At 43.8% G+C, this 19,415-nt stretch overlaps 1 protein-coding gene across 2 annotated transcripts in view; it reads left to right on the top strand.

Moving 5' to 3' along the window:
• Positions 1-1,112: 1,112 nt before the first annotated feature.
• The window catches only part of LOC128693568 (uncharacterized), a 103,884-nt gene continuing 85,581 nt past the window's right edge, over positions 1,113-19,415 (top strand). For both annotated transcript variants that reach the window (XM_053783348.2, XM_053783347.2), the window contains exon 1: positions 1,113-1,271. The gene's annotated coding sequence lies outside the window, so the exon portion shown is untranslated. The remainder of the gene's footprint in view (positions 1,272-19,415) is intronic.

The following is a 19,415-nucleotide window of genomic DNA, read 5'->3' as shown; positions in this document are numbered from 1 at the left end:
TGTTAGGAAGTTGAAGATCCATCTCCCCACTTTCCCAGTTATTCCTTTAGCACGTATTTTATGGGCTATTACACCATGATCGCATTAGTCAAATGCTCTTGCAAAGTCTGTGTATATTACATCTGCATTCTGATTTTCTTCCAGTGCATCCAAGGCCATGTCATAGTGATCCAGTAGTTGTGAGAGGCAGGAGCGACCTGCCCTGAACCCATGTTGCCCTGGATTGTGCAGATTTTGGGAATCCAGGTGATTTGCAATCCTGCTTCTTAGCACTCTTTCAAAGATTTTTATGAGATGTGGGACGTCAGAGCTATTGGTCTATAGTTCTTAGTTAATGCTTTGCTGCCACCTTTATGGAGTGGGGCTATATCCGTTGTTTTAAGTGACTGTGGAATTTCACCCATGTCCAAGCTCCTCCTCCATAGTGTACTTAGGGCACGCGAGAGGGGTTTCTTGCAGTTCTTAATGAAAACAGAGTTCCACGAGTCTGGGCCCGGGGCTGAGTGCATAGGCATGTTGTCAATGGCTTTTTCGAAATCTATCGGAGTTAGGGTAATGTCGGAAATCTGGCATACATTTATGGAGTTTTGAGGCTCATTCATGAAGAAATCATTTGGGTCGTCGATCCTCAGCAAGTAAATCAAGTAAATCAAAAAGACATGCAGTCCACATAACTTTAATTACCAGACTAACTGGTTTTATTGTTATAATTATCAATTTAATGTCATGTCTAGCTATCTGTGAGAGCTGTAGGGAGTGGACTTCGAAGGAATTACAGTTCAGTGACCTACTGTAACTAAGTCCCACTTACCTCACCCAAATCATTTGCAGATAATAATTCAGATGATGCCCGGTAAGCCTCCTGCAGGTGATTTACTCACATAATATTAATTATTTTCACAGTCATAGTTATAACCATTTAGGGACCTCAGTGTGTGAGCCGAGTGCGCTAGCAATCGAGCTACAGGACAGTAAAAAAAACAAGATAATAATTACTTACTGCCCAAAGATAATTCTTCTCACGAGGTTTCCTTCATTAGGTGGGGGTGTCGGTTGCGTTGGTGTCCCTCCCAGGGCGACCGAGACCCCAACTCTGCTGCTGGTGTGTTCTCCACATCCAGTCCAGCAGCTGCTCATGCTCAGTAACCTCTCAACTGTGTTAGTTGGTGCACGCACTTCACTTCTCTCCACCATCTCTTGCCCTGCAAAATGCTTTCACACGGAGATTTACTCTGACACTGAAGTATAAGAAGAAACTAACAAAGATTTGGGTAAGAGATCATTAACATATTACATGTGAGTGAGGTTACCTAACGCATTAGGAAGGTTAAAGGGCCATGCTCTCAGCTAAGGAAGCATGAAAACGTTTACTGTGCTTCCTTTAAGTGTGTACATTCATAGGTTAACTTTACTACATTTGTACCAGCTCCAGAGATTATCCATACAGAGTAGTTAACTGATATTTAATTTGGCAGGAAAAGTTGAATAGTTAAATGACGGTAATGTTCACACATCAGAACAGTAAGGAACCGTAAGAAGGCTACTGCAGATGTTACTGACATTTCTAGCAACTTCGTGAGGTTAAAATTGTATTCATTTGAGAATTTCACATGTACTAGCTAGTGTTAGCTATGAATTGTCATAGCGGGATGTCTACCCTATATTATCACAATAAAAACTAAGCGCTATATACCACTTACACGTGAGACTAATCAAAAGTAAATTCATATATGTTCAAACTGTTTATGGAGCTTAATTAAACCCAAATAAATATCAGGGAGTCAGTATACCTGGAGAGGGTTTTAGGGGGTCAACGCCCCCGCGGCTTGATCTGAGACCAGGCCTCGTGGTGGATCAGGGTCTGATCAACCAGGCTGTTACTGCTGTCCGTTACTGATGTCTTTTAAGTGTTAATTGCCGAAATGTTTATTTAAATACTTGACATTATATATAAGAATATTAAATTAATTTACAGAAGTTCAGTGTAAGTGTAATTCAGTTATCGGTTATATATATGTTTTAGTTACAAAATATGAATGGGATGATTGGGAGGAAGGCTGGAGTAGGGTAATATCCACATTCTTACTGAAACCTTTTTTTATCCTATTTGTCTTTGTGTCAATTATAACTCATTTTCCTTATATGGTAAACACTACTCTCAAACTGTGGTGTTACTGTGGGTTCTGTAGACCTAGTACAGCACTTGCTGGGTTCTCTATACCTAGTACAGCACTTGCTGGGTTCTCTATACCTAGTACAGCACTTGCTGGGTTCTCTATACCTAGTACAGCACTTGATGGGTTCTCTATACCTAGTACAGCACTTGCTGGGTTCTCTATACCTAGTACAGCACTTGCTGGGTTCTCTATACCTAGTACAGCACTTGCTGGGTTCTCTATACCTGGTACAGCAACTGCTAATCTTCATGTGGAGTATGTACGCTCTTTCTGTGACTTACCTGTGTAGAAGTCGATGCTCTCTGGACTCATAATTTTATATTTTTCCAACCCTTTCTTGTTTCTTGATACTCCATGTATCAAGTTTACAGCTGGAATGTAATATAACTCTCTACTTACTTTCCTTGATGTTCATAACTACCACTCTGTGACTGACATTTCTTTCTCCATTTATGGCAACACTATTCACCTTGGCATGCATGTTCATTATTTTTCCTACTATGCACATCCCTATAAGAGTTGTTTCTTTTCTCTGGGAAGTTCCTCTTCGTTCTCCGCATCTGTGATCCTCAGCTTCTCAACTGAAATTTATCTTCGCATAACAAGCGGCTTTTTATATAGTAGTATGTCATTAATGTCAGCTAGGCCTGTATACCTTGTATATGTACTTGTAGTAAATAAAGATACGTATTATTATATTATTATTATTATCTTTCCCTCTTCGAGCCTTGGCAGACGCTGTCTTGTTGACTCGGCCCTTATATACATTCCTTACATGAATCAACTTCAGCCCCGGATTTGTTTTCGTAGACGTTTGCTCCTCCCATTCTCCCTTATTAAAGTGTTATCGCTAAACCTGTAAGGGGTCATACAGCGAGGGAAGGGTGAGGTGTAATTTCTAGGGCCAAGAACCCCTTAACAGCATCAAGACATTCCACTTGATGTCTCCCATTCACAATTACTTTAATCTTCAGAAAAGATGTGGCTTCATCAGACCTTGACCCTGACTCTACGTGCTACTTACTGCCTTGACCTTACCTCAGGCTCCCACTGTTTTCTTACTCGCCTGTTAATAATAATGTACATATAGGTATATACTTCATTATGAGGAAATTTAAACATGCGAAAATGACTAGCGTGTGTGGGTGAGGCAGATATCTACATTTAATAAAAGAAAAAAAGTACCTCCCATTTCCCAGGCGATGTAAGACTAATAGTAACAATAATAATAGTAATAATTATAAATAGGAAACAAAGTCGGATGAAAAATAAAAAAAAGTCCCAGAAAAAAAAATACATTTGCCAAAAAATATGAGAACTTGACATACTCTTCAGATTTAACTAAACAACCTAACCTAATATACCCTATCACAACCTATTATTTTTTAATCTAACGTAACATTATTATATACATATCGAGTGGAACATCTACAATAAAAACTATTCACAGTATTTAAAAATAACTCCACTTTATGTGACGTTTGTTTTCGGCGAAATTCGTTTTTTTTTTTTTGTTACGCAAACATGCTAGCCACTTGTTTAGTAAGCACACAAAAACGATCCGAATGTAGACTTGACTAGTCAGTAGATTGTGACAGGATTCAAGTGTTGCCCAAACTCACATTTTACGTTACCTAACACTGTAACGTTATCCCCATAACATAAGATTTCACTGGAGAACGTAACATATTAAGGAAATTGAAATACTAAACAGATCATTCACAATGGTCTCAGGCGAAAAATTCATGGACTCATGGCCCCCGCAACTCGGTATCAGACCAGGCCTCCTGGTTGATGTCCTCATTATGGTACATAGTCTGACGTAGGCGCTACATAACGTTTGGTCGGGAATTATATGGAGTAATTTGTTAAATTGCCCCTTGAAGGGACGGTGTCGAACACTTTTGAACTGTGTGTTTATTTTTAGTTTTCTACTTAATGTCCCCGTTTTCCGTTGACTTACATAGCATTGTGCCTCCCGTTTTATTAAGGATTTATTTCGGTGTGTAAATCCGAATATACTCCTTCCAGTACTTTTCATTTGTGAATTATGAAAAATCTTTCTCGCCTGCGCTCCTAGGAATACAGTTTGAAGTATTTTAAGCATTCCCAATAACTCGGGGATTTGAATTGATGAGGACGCTTTTAACCTCACAACGCTCACCGAAGCTGCAAATTTGTCTGCCTTTTAGTGTATACAGCAGTAGTATTTCAATCGAGAAAATCTGCTTCTATATTAACCATAATTATGGTGTCTCAGTTCACAGATTACAGTTTGCAACCCATAATAAAAGGGTTCTCTTGGTGACTTATTTTAAGAGGTTTTATTGTAATAATCATTATATTCGTGGAAAGCAGTAAGTCTGTTTATTATAATTAAAGACAAATGTTGTCAACATTTCATCAAAATTAAAAACCTTACATTATTAAAGTAATCATTATTTAAGTGTAATGATTATTTGGTAATAAGAATAAATCTCTAATGGAGGGTGCTTGCCCAATTTGCTCAAAATGAATCTTACAGTACAAGGACATAACAAGGAAGGGACACAAGCCCATGCCTTAGGACATCTTTTTTTAAAAAAACGTTTTGATATAAGAGAGTTAGAATATAGTGGAGTATGCCTCTAGTGAAGACCAGGTGAAGGTGTCATCGTATTGAAATTGTACCGTGACAGCAATGAATCAACGTGTAGTAGCAGTATTATATTTTCTACCATCATAAGAGTGAAGGAGCACTTCGTACTATTTGCTTATGCTAGTTACGTCCAATTCACACACGTCCACACACCGACTCGCATACCCGTCCAACCAATCTCACCGACGTGACCCTATCCGGAAGTTTATTCCACTCTTCTACAACTCTGTTGTCAAGTCAGGGCTTCCCTGCATCATTTCTAAATCAAAATTTGTCCAACTTGAATCAGTTGCTGCGAGTCCTGTTTTGGTTAGATACTTTCAGCATGTTATTTGTATCCACTTTTTTCTTAGTTTTCCATGTGTGTACACGTCAGTCACATCCCCCTAATTCTACTTCTTTCCAGAGAGTAAATTCAGTGTCTCGAACTTATCCATGGGATCAGTTTCGTTACCCTTCTCTGTATATTTTCCAGCGCATTGATGTCCATTCTGTAATATGAAGACCAGAAGTGAGCAGCAGAATCAAAACGAGACCTTACCTATGGTAAACCGAGATGATGTTCGACCTTAGTACTTATATTATTTATGCTTCTTCATACGAACAATGTGGGATGATCGTGAGGTTACCTTGCTTCTTTTAACACACACACACACACACACACACACACACACACACACACACACACACACACACACACACACACACACACACACACACACACACAAACACACACACAAACACACACACACACACGCACACACACACACACACACACACACACACACACACACACACACACACACACACACATATATATAGGTGAGTGTAAAACGAAAGCCGGTAATTGTTTTACATGATGGTAGGATTGCTGGTGTCTTTTGTCTGTCTCATAAACTTGCAAGATTTCAGGTACGTCTTGCTACTTCTACTTACACTTAGGTCATACTACACATACATGTACAAGCATATATGTACACACCCCTCTGGGTTTTCTTCTATTTTCTTTCTAGTTCTTGTTCTTGTTTATTTCCTCTTTTCTCCATGGGGGAAGTGGAACAGAATTCTTCCTCCGTAAGCCATGCGTGTTGTAAGAGGCGACTAAAATGCCGGGAGCAAGGAGCTAGTAACCCCTTCTCCTGTATAAATTACTAAATTTAAAAAGAGAAACTTTCGTTTTTCTTTTTGGCCACCCTGCATTCGTGGGATACGGCCGGTTTGTTGATATATATATATATATATATATATATATATATATATATATATATATATATATATATATATATATATATATATATATATATATATATATATATATATATATATGTGTGTGTGTATTCATGAGGAGACTTGCTAATAATTTACATCCATTACAACGGATCTAGGAACACGGGGGGCTTCACGAGGTTCATTATCAAATAAGTTTGCAGTTTCAAAAAAAAAAAAAAAAAATGTCGACTTGATGTGGTATAATTATCACAAGGAATTTATGAATGCACCAACGGACTATCCAACTACCAGAGAGAGATCACTCACACACCAACCTGTCCTTATTTTTGCATGCAATTTTTATTTAGTGTTCAACGAAGTGAAATTTGATTGTCTAAAACATCAGGAAATGTTCTTGTAGAAAGACGGCATGTGCGTCTAATAATTTATTTATAGCCCCTATGCTAGGTTAGGTCTTATTTGATGATTAAGACGTGTGCAACCGGTAGGCAGATTCAATCGAATATTATTATTATTATAATCAAGGGGGAAGCGCTAAACCCGGAGGATTATACAGCGCCTGGGGGGGGGGATGTGGAAGGCATTCAGGCTTAATTCGGGGAACTGGAGCACAGATCCAATTCCCTAAATCAAGAGCCCCTCACCAACATCAAGGAACCTTCCTTGAGGGGATTCAATCGAATAGAGAGGTAGTTAAATATGGAGACTGCAGAAGCTGTGAAAGGTAAAGATTATATGATCGGTCCATTAACCTTGGAGTAGTTTTGAGGTGGTCAGTCCCTCAGCCTTGAGAAGTGTTCAGCTCCATATACTTTAACAATATTCACGTATATGGAACTGTTCAAGTTCTTGATCGTATTTGTCAGTAATGTATACCATTATGATAATGATATTAAATCTTTTTTAGTTTGAGTTAGGTAGACCATGTGCATATCACAACCTAATCTAACCTAGCGTAACTGCTGTTAGTAATTATTATTATTATTATTATAATCAAAAAGAAGCGCTAAGCCACAAGGACTATACAGCGCTGCAGGGCAGGAAGGAAGCGAGGGCATCAGGTGGCAAAAGGGAGATGGATGAGCAACAGGTTACGGATAACAGCGGGGCAGTGGATGGTGAAAGGGTAAAGGGCAGCAAGAGACTGAACCAGAAAGGGCTGAGGGGAGTGCGAAAAGTATCATCAGAGTTTGTGGAGTAAATCAGTCGTTGTCAAGAAGTCAATGAGAGAGTCAGGATTAAAGGAGGGTCCATCAGCAAGAAGGGAAGGTAAAGAGAGAGTAGGAGAACGAAGACGACGTTGGAGGTAAATTCTGCGTGCTCGCTGATAGAGAGGGCAGTCTAACAGAATGTGGCTAATCGATACTGGAACTTGACACTGCTCACAGAGAGGAACAGGGTGCCTCTCCATGAGATACCCATGAGTAAGACGAGTGTGGCCAATGCGAAGGCGGGAGAGAGTGGTCTCCCAACCTCGGCACTGATGACAAGAAGACGGCCAGTAACCTATGCTCAGTTTAATAGAATGAAGTTTGTTACCGAGCAGAGTTGACCAACGTTGTTGCCAACGGGTGCGAAGGTGGGTAGCTATTGCAGCAAAATAGTCCAGAAATGGAACACCTCGATAGGAAATTGGTAGGTCATATACTGCTGACCGCGCAGCAGTGTCTGCCTGTTCATTGCCCTGTACGTCGACATGACCAGGGACCCAACAAAAAACAATATCTTTATGTTTGGTAGAGATACGGCGTAGCCAAAGTTGGATACGGAGAACTAGGGGATGAGATGTATCAAATTTTCGTATAGCCTGTAGAGCACTAAGGGAGTCTGAGACTACTACAAATGATGACACAGGCATAGATGCGATACGAATAAGTGCTGCAAGAATGGCATACAGTTCAGCAGTAAAAATGCTAGCTGAAGATAGTAAATGCCCTCGTACGACGCTGTCCGGAAACACTGCTGCGAATCCGACGCCGTCTGAAGACTTAGAGCCATCTGTGTACACAGCGGTGGCATGAGAATGAGAGTGGAAGTGATCAAGAAAAAGAGAGCGGGAAGCCACCGTAGGCAGTTGAGCTTTCGAGCAAGGGAGTGAGAAAGAACAGACCCGAACAGCTGGAACTTCCCAGGGGGGTAGGGAAAAGTGAGATGCTACATGAACATATAAAGGTGGTAACTGAAGGGAAGACAAGAGTGAAAGTAGGCGAAGAGAAAAGGGACGGAGCAAACAGGGGCGGCGAACGAATAAAGAATGTCTACTAATATCGGTGACCATTCTATAAATGGAAGGATTGTGTAGATCGTGAGAGCGTACATAGTAACGAAGGCAATGGGCATCACGGCGATCAGACAAGGATGGAACATTTGCTTCTGTATAGAGGCTCTCAACAGGGGAAGAGCGAAAAGCACCAAGGCACAAACTTAAGCCTTGGTGATGGATAGAGTTAAGGCTAGAGAGAGTAGCAGGAGAGGCCGCGGAATAAATCTGGTCACCATAATCGAGTTTCGATAAAACGAGGGCTGAATGTAGGCGAAGCAGAGTTCGACGATCAGCTCCCCAGGAAAGATGAGCAAGGGTTTTAAGAAGGTTTAGCCGGCTGTGACAAGTTGCCTTCAGAGAGGTAATGTGAGGTTTCCAGGTTAACCGACGGTCAAAGAGAAGGCCTAGAAACCTGACTGTATCACGTTCGGGGATACGGGAGCCATAGAGATACAAAGGATGATCGGAGATAACAGAGCGTCTAGTGAAAGTAATTTGGTGAGTTTTGGTACTTGAAAATTTAAACCCATGTGTGGTGGCCCAAGTGGAAACACGGTCGACCGCATGCTGGAGAGAAACTGCAATAAGGTGACAGTCAGCGCCTGCACAAGCAATAGCGAAGTCATCAACATAGAGTGATGACCAAATATTGGGTGGAAGAACAGAGGCCAAATCATTTATAGCAAGGAGAAAAAGTGTTGTGCTTAGAACACATCCCTGAGGGACACCTTCAGCTTGGACGAAGTCCGGGGAAAGAACATTATTGACTCGAACACGGAAATGTCTGTCAGTTAAAAAGTTCTTAAGGAAGGATGGTAGATTGCCTCGGAGGCCTAAGGAATGGGCCTGGGCCAAAATATTATACCTCCAAGTTGTGTCATATGCCTTCTCAAGGTCAAAAAATATGGCAATAACTGAGTGATTATTCGCAAAGGCATTACGAACATACGTATCCAAGCGTAGTAAGGGGTCTATGGTAGAACGACCCTTACGAAAGCCATATTGACTAGCGGAGAGACTGTTGTGAGTCTCTAAATACCACATTAAACGTCGATTTACGAGGCGTTCCATCACTTTGCAAACTGCACTTGTAAGAGCGATGGGGCGATAGTGGGAGGCATCATGTCCTGTAGTACCCGGTTTGCGGAAAGGGAGAACAATGGCAGATTTCCACAGCTGGGGAAGAACTCCTTGTGCCCAAATAAGATTGAAGAGGTGTAAGAGGACTACAAGGGCTGACCGATGTAAATGTTGTAACATACGAATATGAATGTCATCAGGCCCAGCTGCCGATGATCGGCAAGCTGAGAGCGTTGCCTCCAGTTCTTGAAGTGTAAAAGGCACATTATACTGTTCTTCTCCGAGAGAAGAAAAGTCCAAGGGTACTAACTCTCTGGCAGACTTTGAGGAAAGAAACGAGGGGCATAGATGGAGCCCTCGGGAAATACGGACCAGATGTGTGCCAAGTTCAATGGCAACGTCGAGAGGGTTTGCTATATCAACACCAGTGACCCGTAGAACAGGAGCCGGGTCAGGAGAGTATTTACCACTCAATTTCCTCACTTTTTTCCAGACTGCACTCATAGAAGAAGCAGAGGTGATGGTGGAAACATAGTCTCGCCAACAAGTGCGTTTAGCTTCACGGATGACACGGCGAGCGATCGCACGCTTCTGCTTAAAATCAACAAGTCTCTCAGCGGTTCTATTGTACCGGTACCTGCCCCATGCAGCACGTTTCAAACGTACTGCACGAGCACAAGCAGGAGACCACCAAGGCACGCACTTCTGAGAATGCCTGCCTGAGGTTTGGGGTATAGAATGAGAAGCTGCGGTATAAACTGATGTCGAGAAGATGTGTAGGAGCTCATCAATGGAGGATGAAGAAGGAACCTCACTAAAAGCAGTGAGGTGTGAGTAAAGATCCCAATTTGCCCGATCAAATTGCCAGCGAGGGCTACGGGAAGGTGGTGAATAGGAAGGAGAAGTAAGAATGATCGGAAAATGATCGCTGTCATGTAAGTCTGGTAGAACAGACCAGGTGAAGTCTAGTGCAGTGGAGGAAGAGCAGACTGATAGATCGATGCAAGAGAGAGTATGAGTACGAGGATCAAAATGGGTGGGAGTACCCGTATTTAAAACATGGAGGGGGTGAGAGGCAAGAAAAGCCTCCAACTGAATGCCACGTGAGTCACAATGAGACCCCCCCCAGAGGAAATGGTGGGCATTAAAATCACCAAGTAACAGAAGTGGTGGTGGTAAGGATGAAACAAGAAAGGCAAAGTCTGGGATAGAAAATGCTCGAGAAGGAGAGAGATATAAAGAACATATTGTAAACCACTTATTCAAGTGGATACGGGCTGCAGTGTAATGCAGCGAGGTATGGACAAATAGTTGACAGTACGGAATATCATTGCGTAGAAGAAGGGCACTTTCATTAAAGGTCCCATCTGAGAAAGGATCCGAAGAATACAATAAATTATAGCCTGAGATAGGTTGGAAAACAGCCGAGTGTAATTTTGGTTCTTGTAAGCAAGCACCAACAGGGGAAAACCTGGAAAGCAACATCTGAAGCTCACCCCGATTACCCCTGAGGCCGCGGATATTCCACTGTAAATAGGCCATGATTGGCGATGAAGAAAATATCAGGAATCTGTAGGTAAAGGCACCTACGGACTAGAGGGGTTAGAAAAGTCAACGTGTGGTGGCATTGGAAGATGTTCAAGTAGCGAAGGAACGGAGCGTTGCGAAGAATGGGGTTGTGAAGATGGAGGAGAGGGAAGAGAAGGAACAGGAAGTGAATCAGTGTCCATTGAAGGTTTAGTCTCTGCAATATATTCTGAAATGGCTTCAAGTGTTTCTGAATTCAAAGATGTATGGGAAACCATATTGGAGATAGGAGGAGGAGGGTGAGTAAAGATTGGGACAGTAATGGACTGTACCAAAGTAGAGGGGGAGGGAAAAGTGTAAGGGACTGGAGATGAAGTGTGGGGGGGGACAGAAGAGGTAGAAACCTGGGAGGTGACAGAAGAGGGAGAAACTTGGGAGGGGACGGGGGTGGAAGGCATAGTACGAGGAGGAGGGTGAATCTCCACACTTGTAATAGAGCCAGAGAGAGGGGAAGAACTAGGTACAGAGACTGGAAAGGTAACGTGTGGAGGTGGAAGAAGGGAAGGAAGGGGCAAAGAAGATTTGAGCAATGTGGATTTTTTGGACTTCTGAGTAGAGGGGCGATTGGTATTAGGTGTCGTACGAGGTCTTGTCGATACTGGGGCTTGTGAGGAAGGACGCGAAGATGTGAGAACAGACTGAGTTGTAGTCGGGATGTCAGAGCCAAGGACAGCAAAAGGATTAGATGCCGTAATGGCTATGGGAGGGGTAACAACAGAGGAGGCTGCAGAAGATGGGACCCCAGAAGTGGGGGGATGTTTGGAAACACGAGAATAAGAAACACGGGGTAGTCTCCCTTGGAGGCGGAGATGAGTAACTGCCATAGCATAAGGGAGACCTTCTGCCTCTTTGAGGCAACGGATTTCACGTTCATTTAAGTAGACCTGGCAACGGCGGGAGTACGAAGGGTGAGCTTCATTACAATTAAGGCAAGATGGAGGTTGACTGCAAGATGTATTAGAATGGTTGTCGGCACCACAGACTGGGCATTCGGCCATAGATCTGCAATATTTCGCTGGGTGACCAAAACGCCAGCAATTTCTACATTGTTGCGGTGTAGGTATCACCTTTCGAACTTGTAACCGATGTCCCGCGACATATACAGAGGACGGGAGTTCTCGGCTGTCAAAAGTTAAACGAGCCACATTGCAAGGGTAACGTCTCCGCCCCCGGGCAGGAAGGACATAAGTGTCTACTTTGAGGATTGGGAGATCCTGGAGTTCCAGCTGTTCAAAAATGTCATTGCCACATGACTGGAAATTCTGTTGGACTATGGTATGGGGCAGAATGACTACCACTACAAGAATTGAGAGAAAGATGTTTTTCAATAGTGATAGGAGTAGTATCGATATTCGAAAGGAGAGAAAGATCATGAGCTTGGGTAGCATTCTGGACAGTGACGATGCGCGTACCGCTCTTGAGAGCGTGAAATGAAATATCTCTGCCAACATGACGCAGGAGCGCTTTGGCAATACTATGGTCAGAAAGGTAGGCAGAAGAAGAAGTTGGTCTTAAAGTAAAGAATTTAGTCCATTGTGTGGTCCGAAACTGAGCGTGGAGAGGGAGTGCTTGACGTGTCGGTCGTTTCCGAGTAGAATGGGAAGGTAACGACGGAGCATCATCAGGAGATTGACGTTGGCGTTTAGGAGTAGGACCGGAGTGGGCGATTTGAAAATTGCCGTACCGTAGAGGGAGAAGCCGGAAGCATAGTCAAAGGAGAGCGGAGTTCAGACAAATCGAAGGAGTCAGTCGAAGCCCCGGTACCTGAAGCGGGTGAGGAAACAGCACCAGCAAGAGGTACAGGGGCATCAGGAGTGTCCGAAGAGTGGTCTAAACACAAGGCAGGGTCAGAATGGGGTGCGGTATCAAGAAGGGGCCCGGGGGTAGTGGTTTCATGGACTAGGGCTGCCATGGTTAGGTTACTCCTTTGCTTTTTGTTTTTAAGAAAAAAAAAGAAACAAGAAAAGAAAATAAAAACAAAAAAAAGAATAAAAAAAGGGGGGAGCGGGGAGGAATAGTTCCCAGGAGGAATGAAAGGGCCGGAAATCTCCCTCCGCGCCCAAGAGGACTCGACACCGCTAGTAGCGCAGATGCAGCATGGAACCCGTGCCATACCCTACCCTTCATGCCAGTAAACCAGCAATCCGGGATAGCAACCTCACATCTGCCGAGCTACCTCGGTGGACAAAAGAGAGGGCGGCCGGATATCCGCCACAAAGCATACCTCCTTCAGCCACCACCCCCGGAATCCGAAAGGTGGCTTCCAGAGATACACCCGTCGCCCAAAAGACACCCAAAGCTACTCCGGGATACCGGAGAGGGATCGGGACATCCCTAGGCAATCCAGATTCCACGGCAAACTACGCCACCGCCAAGAAACCTCAACGGAATGGGATCGACCCCGGTGTCCTTTCCCCTACCTAGGAACTAGCGCGCCTGTGGGAGAAATCACGAAGGCTAAAAAGAGGAAGGGCAAAAGGGAGGGGTGAGGAGGAGGAGGAGGAATGGAAAAAGGGGAGGATGGGGAGGATGGGATAGGGGAGGGGAGAATGGGGGGTAATTAGGTTCGGTCTGAGGAAGAAGACCGACAGGGCTAATTCCTCAGACCAAGAGCCTCTTCACCACGCCAAGGAGCCCCCCTTGAAGAGGAGCACCGGGAAAGCCCTGAACCCGCTTTAGTCACAGCACATTGGGAATGGGAGGTAATTAGGTGTAATCTAAGCAAGGAAAGAGTACCTTCAGTGCTTTGGCTCAAGAGCTCTTCACTAACATCAAAACATCCCCTTGCAGGGAGATGTATACGGGTATATCAATTATGAATCCAGTGACAGGAAGACAAGGGAATGCTTCATGCGTAAAACAGGCAGCTGTTATAACCGCTTCTCACTGACGCAGAAACCAGGATTATCCGGTTGATGGACAATATTGGTCTTGTTAGGGTAATGGATCTCGACACTGACTGGCTGTAGAACGGTTGCTTTGATGGGTTTAAAGTCTGTCAACTGCTTGAGGATCATTTTTTTTTTTTTATATTTTATTTAAAACCAATACAGTTTAACATAAAAATAAAGAAACAGTATGGAACCTAATCAAATTAACTGACAAACGGATTGTACTTACATGCTCGCAAGATATTACAACAAAAACTTACATCAAGAACATAACTAAAAACAAAATTACATGTCACAGGGTCATGAATTGACATATATACAAAACCTTGCATATATATAAATTGTACATATAAATGACATCTGACAAAGGTTCAATACACTTGAACATAAAATATACAAAGAAGTTATATCAGTTAAATCCCATCCTTCACATTAATCAAAAAACCATAACCTATCATCATAATCTGACTAGATAATCTACATACTTATCCCTAACAATACAGCTGATCATATCCCAACATACAAATAAACAGAAAAGAATACAGCTTAGAACACAATAACAAGCTCTATACTGTTACAATACACCCATATAAAACTTTCAGACAAATGGACTACGTCACTAAACTGTCTAGATATGTCTGTATACCATACAGACTAAAACTTAACATCAAGAACTTGCATGAACACCAAACCGGTATCAGGGTACAGACCTTAATTATAAACTTTAAAAAGAATCAATCATGCGTATATAAAGTATTACATAACGTCTGACCCATGACAAAGGCTCAATACAATAGAAAGAGATATATATTTATATATATACACATACACACCCACACACCCACACCCACATCCACACACACACCCACACGTACACAAAAATTTTCACAAAATCACATTAATCATATGCACTGTATGCACAATGCAAAACAGGATATAAGTATCTCTCATCGTGCAAAAACCCAGCACGTAACATAAATACAAACTAAAACACACTGCATGTCGCAAATAACTTATTTCTCAAGAATCATGTTATACAAGACTGATACACATCATAATTATACATAAAAAATCTACTATATTATACCTACATTCTGAAAAGTGTTATATCTACCATAACGAGACCTTGAGCTCTACATCCACACTTGGATGCCATAAAGTCCCAATGAAAACCAGGAAACCATTCCAAACCCACATTTACAACACTCTCACGACCCCCCCCCCCAGGGAGGCGAGCCCGCTGTTGCCCCCTGACTCCCTCCAACCTATGAAAACCCCTTCATTCACTCATATCCAATCACAGATTTACGAGAATCCCTAACGTTAGCATTCTATACCCCTCTGAGAAAGCCTGATCCCACCTCCTCCCATACAAATCTCTGTTACGACACCTCGTACTATAGAACGTTACCGCAAGAACCTTTCTTCTCTCCTCACTATCCCCTCTCCCCCTCATCACCCACGACATATATATATAATCTACCATGATATAATCTAAAGCTCTTATGACACCCTCGTCTAACCCACCCATATCTAGACTTAGAGCACGCAAAACCGACACCCCACGGCCCCCCACCCTCTGTACCAACCTACATAACCAGCACCTAACCTCCTCTAGCCCTTCACAAAAGTAAACTACATGGTACGCTGTCTCATCCCCTCCACAGATACCACACCCCCCACCCTCTACAACCTGTCTGTTTCGTAATATCTCACCAGACGGAAGGATCCCATGCAGAAAACGAAACATCACCTCACGCGCCCGAGGTTTTAACTTCAATTTACTAAATCTAAACCAAATACTCTTCCACGCATACATGGGGAACAAACCCTCAACTGGGACAACGCACCTACCTACAAGTAACCTACACAAAACCCTTATACGAACCTTTCTCAGTTCCCTAACCAACATAACAGCCCTCAAAACTATTTCACATTCCCTCAACTCCATTCCTCGATACCACATACCCAGCCTGTCGTGTATCCTTCCCAAACGCCCCGCGTTCACACCCTCACGCAACACTTCCCATTTAATGAACACACATTTAGCCCTCCGTCTCAAATCCAACAACCCCAACCCACCCTGACTTACAGGTAACATTACAACCTCCCTCCGTAACCAATCACAACGTGAACCCCATAAAAATTTGTACACCCGTCTTAGTATCCCTGCAATCGCTGTCCCTGTAATTGGGAACACAGCTGCAACATACCAAACCTTACTATACAATAAAATGTTCACGACTATCACTCGCTGTATCAGAGTTAGGTGCTGGGGTCTCAGAACACCTAGACGCCCCACGATCCTTTCCAATAACCTATCCGAATTTTCCTCCCGCGCCGCAACCATGTCATCCCTATAAATAATACCACAAATCTTTAAAGACACCGCCCATTCTTTAACAACATTACATCTCCCCCCCACACCCCCCACCCAAGAACCCAACCCCATGCACCTTGACTTCGCACTATTTACCTGCATACCCGTGGCACTTCCAAATAATTGCACCACCTCGTCCAACACTCTCATTGACATCCCTGCACGAAAGAGAACAGTGGTGTCGTCAACATATCCAATTAACCCCGGCCAGGCCCTCCCTCCCCCCCACACTTCCCGCACATGGCGTACATAAGCTACGGTCAACCATTCTATAAAAGGGGTCCTGGAAACACGCAAACAATATTTGGGACATGGGGCATCCCTGTCTAAGGCCTCTTCCCATTGCAATTTCCCTCCCCATACACCCATTAATCTGTATCCTCATTTTCGCCCCCTTGTACAACGTATTTACCCACTCGACTATTTCCTCCCCAAAACCCTGTCTCCTAAGTATAACCTGCAAAGCTCCCCTTTCCACTCTATCATATGCTCTCTGCCAGTCTAGAGCCAACAAAGCCGCCCCTCCACCCCCACCCTTAGCTTCCACAAAACTTCTCAGTATCCCATGTCCTTCAATCATCGACCTTCCCGGCAACCCGAACTGAGATTTTGACACCACCCTCTCCACTACACATTTGAACCTATTACCTAAAATTTTTGCAAACACCTTATAGTCTGCACACATCAGTGATATGGCTCGGTACTCCCGAAGGGTGGGCTGCCCCTTGACCTTCGGGACCAGCACTACTACTGCTGTTTCCTGCTTCTCCCCCAACTTACCCTTCTCCTTCATACTATTAAATAACCTAACTATAAATTCCTTTATCAACGCCCAATGTTGTAAATAAAATTCTACCGGGAGACCATCAATACCGGGAGCTTTCCCCTTCCTCATTCCCCTTAACGCATTCTCTATTTCCTCTGCCGTAATTGTCCCACCTAAAGCCTTTCGATCACTATTTCCTAAATTACACGTCACATACGTACACACCTTGTCCAATGCCCCGTCACCCACCCCCCCACTGTTCCAGTATTTCTCGTACCAAGCCTCCGCATACGCACACATCCCCTTCGTGGTTCGTATCTCCTGCCCTACTCTATAATTCCCAACCATCTCCGTTACCTCTAAACATGGTATAGCCGTCAGCGCCTGCCTTTGCTTTTGATGCCGCAAAACACACGCTGACGGCTTGTCGCCCCAAAGCACTTCCTCCACCCCTGCCTGCATCCTTACAGCTTGAAACCTTTCATTTTGCAACACCCTCAACCTCCCCTTTATTTCAGCTATTTCATCCATAGGAAAATTATTCCCACCCACCCCCCTCCCATAGCAAGCTCTTAACCTATCCTCTAAATAGTTAGCCAGTCCATATTTTAAATTATTAATACGTTTTCCTTCTCTCACATAAAACTTTCTAATCCTTTCCTTTGCGACACTATCCCACCATGTCACAATGTCATCCACTCCCTGTTCTTCCACACTAAGCTCTCTCCATAGGACTGAAAACCCCTCCAACCCCTCCTCATCTCCTAACACACTTATATTCAATTTCCAATAACTTCTATATATGTCCGCGAGCGTCCCCCACCCAACCTCCACCACCACTGCCCTATGATCTGACATTGTAGTCTCAACAGTACTGAAAGATTTCACGTTCACTCCCTGAGAAAGGTACACTCTATCTAGTCTCGCAGCATAACCACTCCTAACAAACGTATATTCAGTCTCCCACACCGCTCCCCCAAAGGCATCACGTAACCTAACATCCCTTAATAAATCCCTAAGAGCCACAGACATATATCCAGCTCCTCTTGGGTCCACATCAGCCACCCTGATTACACTATTCCAGTCCCCACCAACTATCGCCACCTCTGGCAGTGCACTTAAGAAAAACACAAGATCCTCACACACAAAATCATTCTTTACCTTTATGTTATTTTCTGCCGGCGCATACACACTCACAAAAGACACACGCTTACCCATCCACCACCCATCCACACGCAACACCCTCCCTCCCCCTCCTCCCTCGCTTCTCTGCAAAACAAACGGGCTCGTCTCCCTTATTAAAATTCCCACACCACCTTTTAGACGGGGAGATGGCAGGGTAACTACCCGAAATCCTGCCACCTCCAACACCCTACCCTCTTTGAAATTGTGCTCCTGCAGGAACACAACATCCACTCTAGATTTATTCAGAAAATTACGAAACCAATCTCTCTTCATACCGCTACATAACCCATTAACATTTACAGACATACACCTAAGGCCTATTAAAGTTTCCACCCCTGCTTCCTCTCATCACTCTTTACAACTCCAGAGCTTGAATTTACGTTCAACACCTTCAGAGTGCTCTCTTTCCCTCCCCCCTTCTTCCGGTGCCTCCTATCATGGCTACCACCACCTACACCACTACCTTCACACTTGACCTCAGTCTTTTTCCCAGGCCTTTGTGCAGGCGTAAGGACGTCATCAGAATCTGATGTAGCCGCCCTCTTTCTCGTGACAGTCATGTTACACATATCTTGATCAGATGTTACCTCTCGATGAACCTCCACCTCCACCTGAGAATGGTGTAATGAGTCAATGGATGACTCCAAACCACCATCACGTCCCAAATTATCATGTCTCAGACTTTCTGGAAGCGACGATTCTCCAATGACACCACGCTCAGATGTAACATCCCTCTCTGGTGGTGACAACGTCTTCAACACCTCCACCAATTCCTCCTCAATCTCATGAACCTTCTCTTGTACTTGCTGCTCCTCCTTATCCACAGGAGACGACACCTGATCAGGCAGTTGGGGGCGGGACTCCAACTCACCACCAGTCCTGTGTGCCCGATCCACTATCTCGCTCCACAAAACACCACGCCCTCCATCCGATGTTTGTTCCTCACCTGCCACCTTTGAAGCAGGGGCTGCGACGTCCACCACAGGTCCAGGCACATGTCTTCGCTTGTCACAGGTCGCCGCTATGTGATCATACTCACCACATATGCGGCACGTACGTCGTTGTCCTGGGTACATTACCATTACCTGCGTCCTGAAATCTTGTAGGTACACATAGGATGGTATTTGGTGCCTCAAAGTCATTTTGAGGTTGAAAGAACCCTCTGGAAAACCAGCATAGGCTCCTGCCGCCCACGTACCATGTTGAGCATAATGCACC

The sequence above is a fragment of the Cherax quadricarinatus genome, unplaced genomic scaffold (genome assembly GCF_038502225.1).
Source record: "Cherax quadricarinatus isolate ZL_2023a unplaced genomic scaffold, ASM3850222v1 Contig32, whole genome shotgun sequence".
NCBI lineage: Eukaryota > Metazoa > Arthropoda > Malacostraca > Decapoda > Parastacidae > Cherax > Cherax quadricarinatus.
The sequence above is the reverse complement of the archived record's forward strand: the minus strand, read 5'-3'. Positions and strand labels throughout refer to the sequence as shown.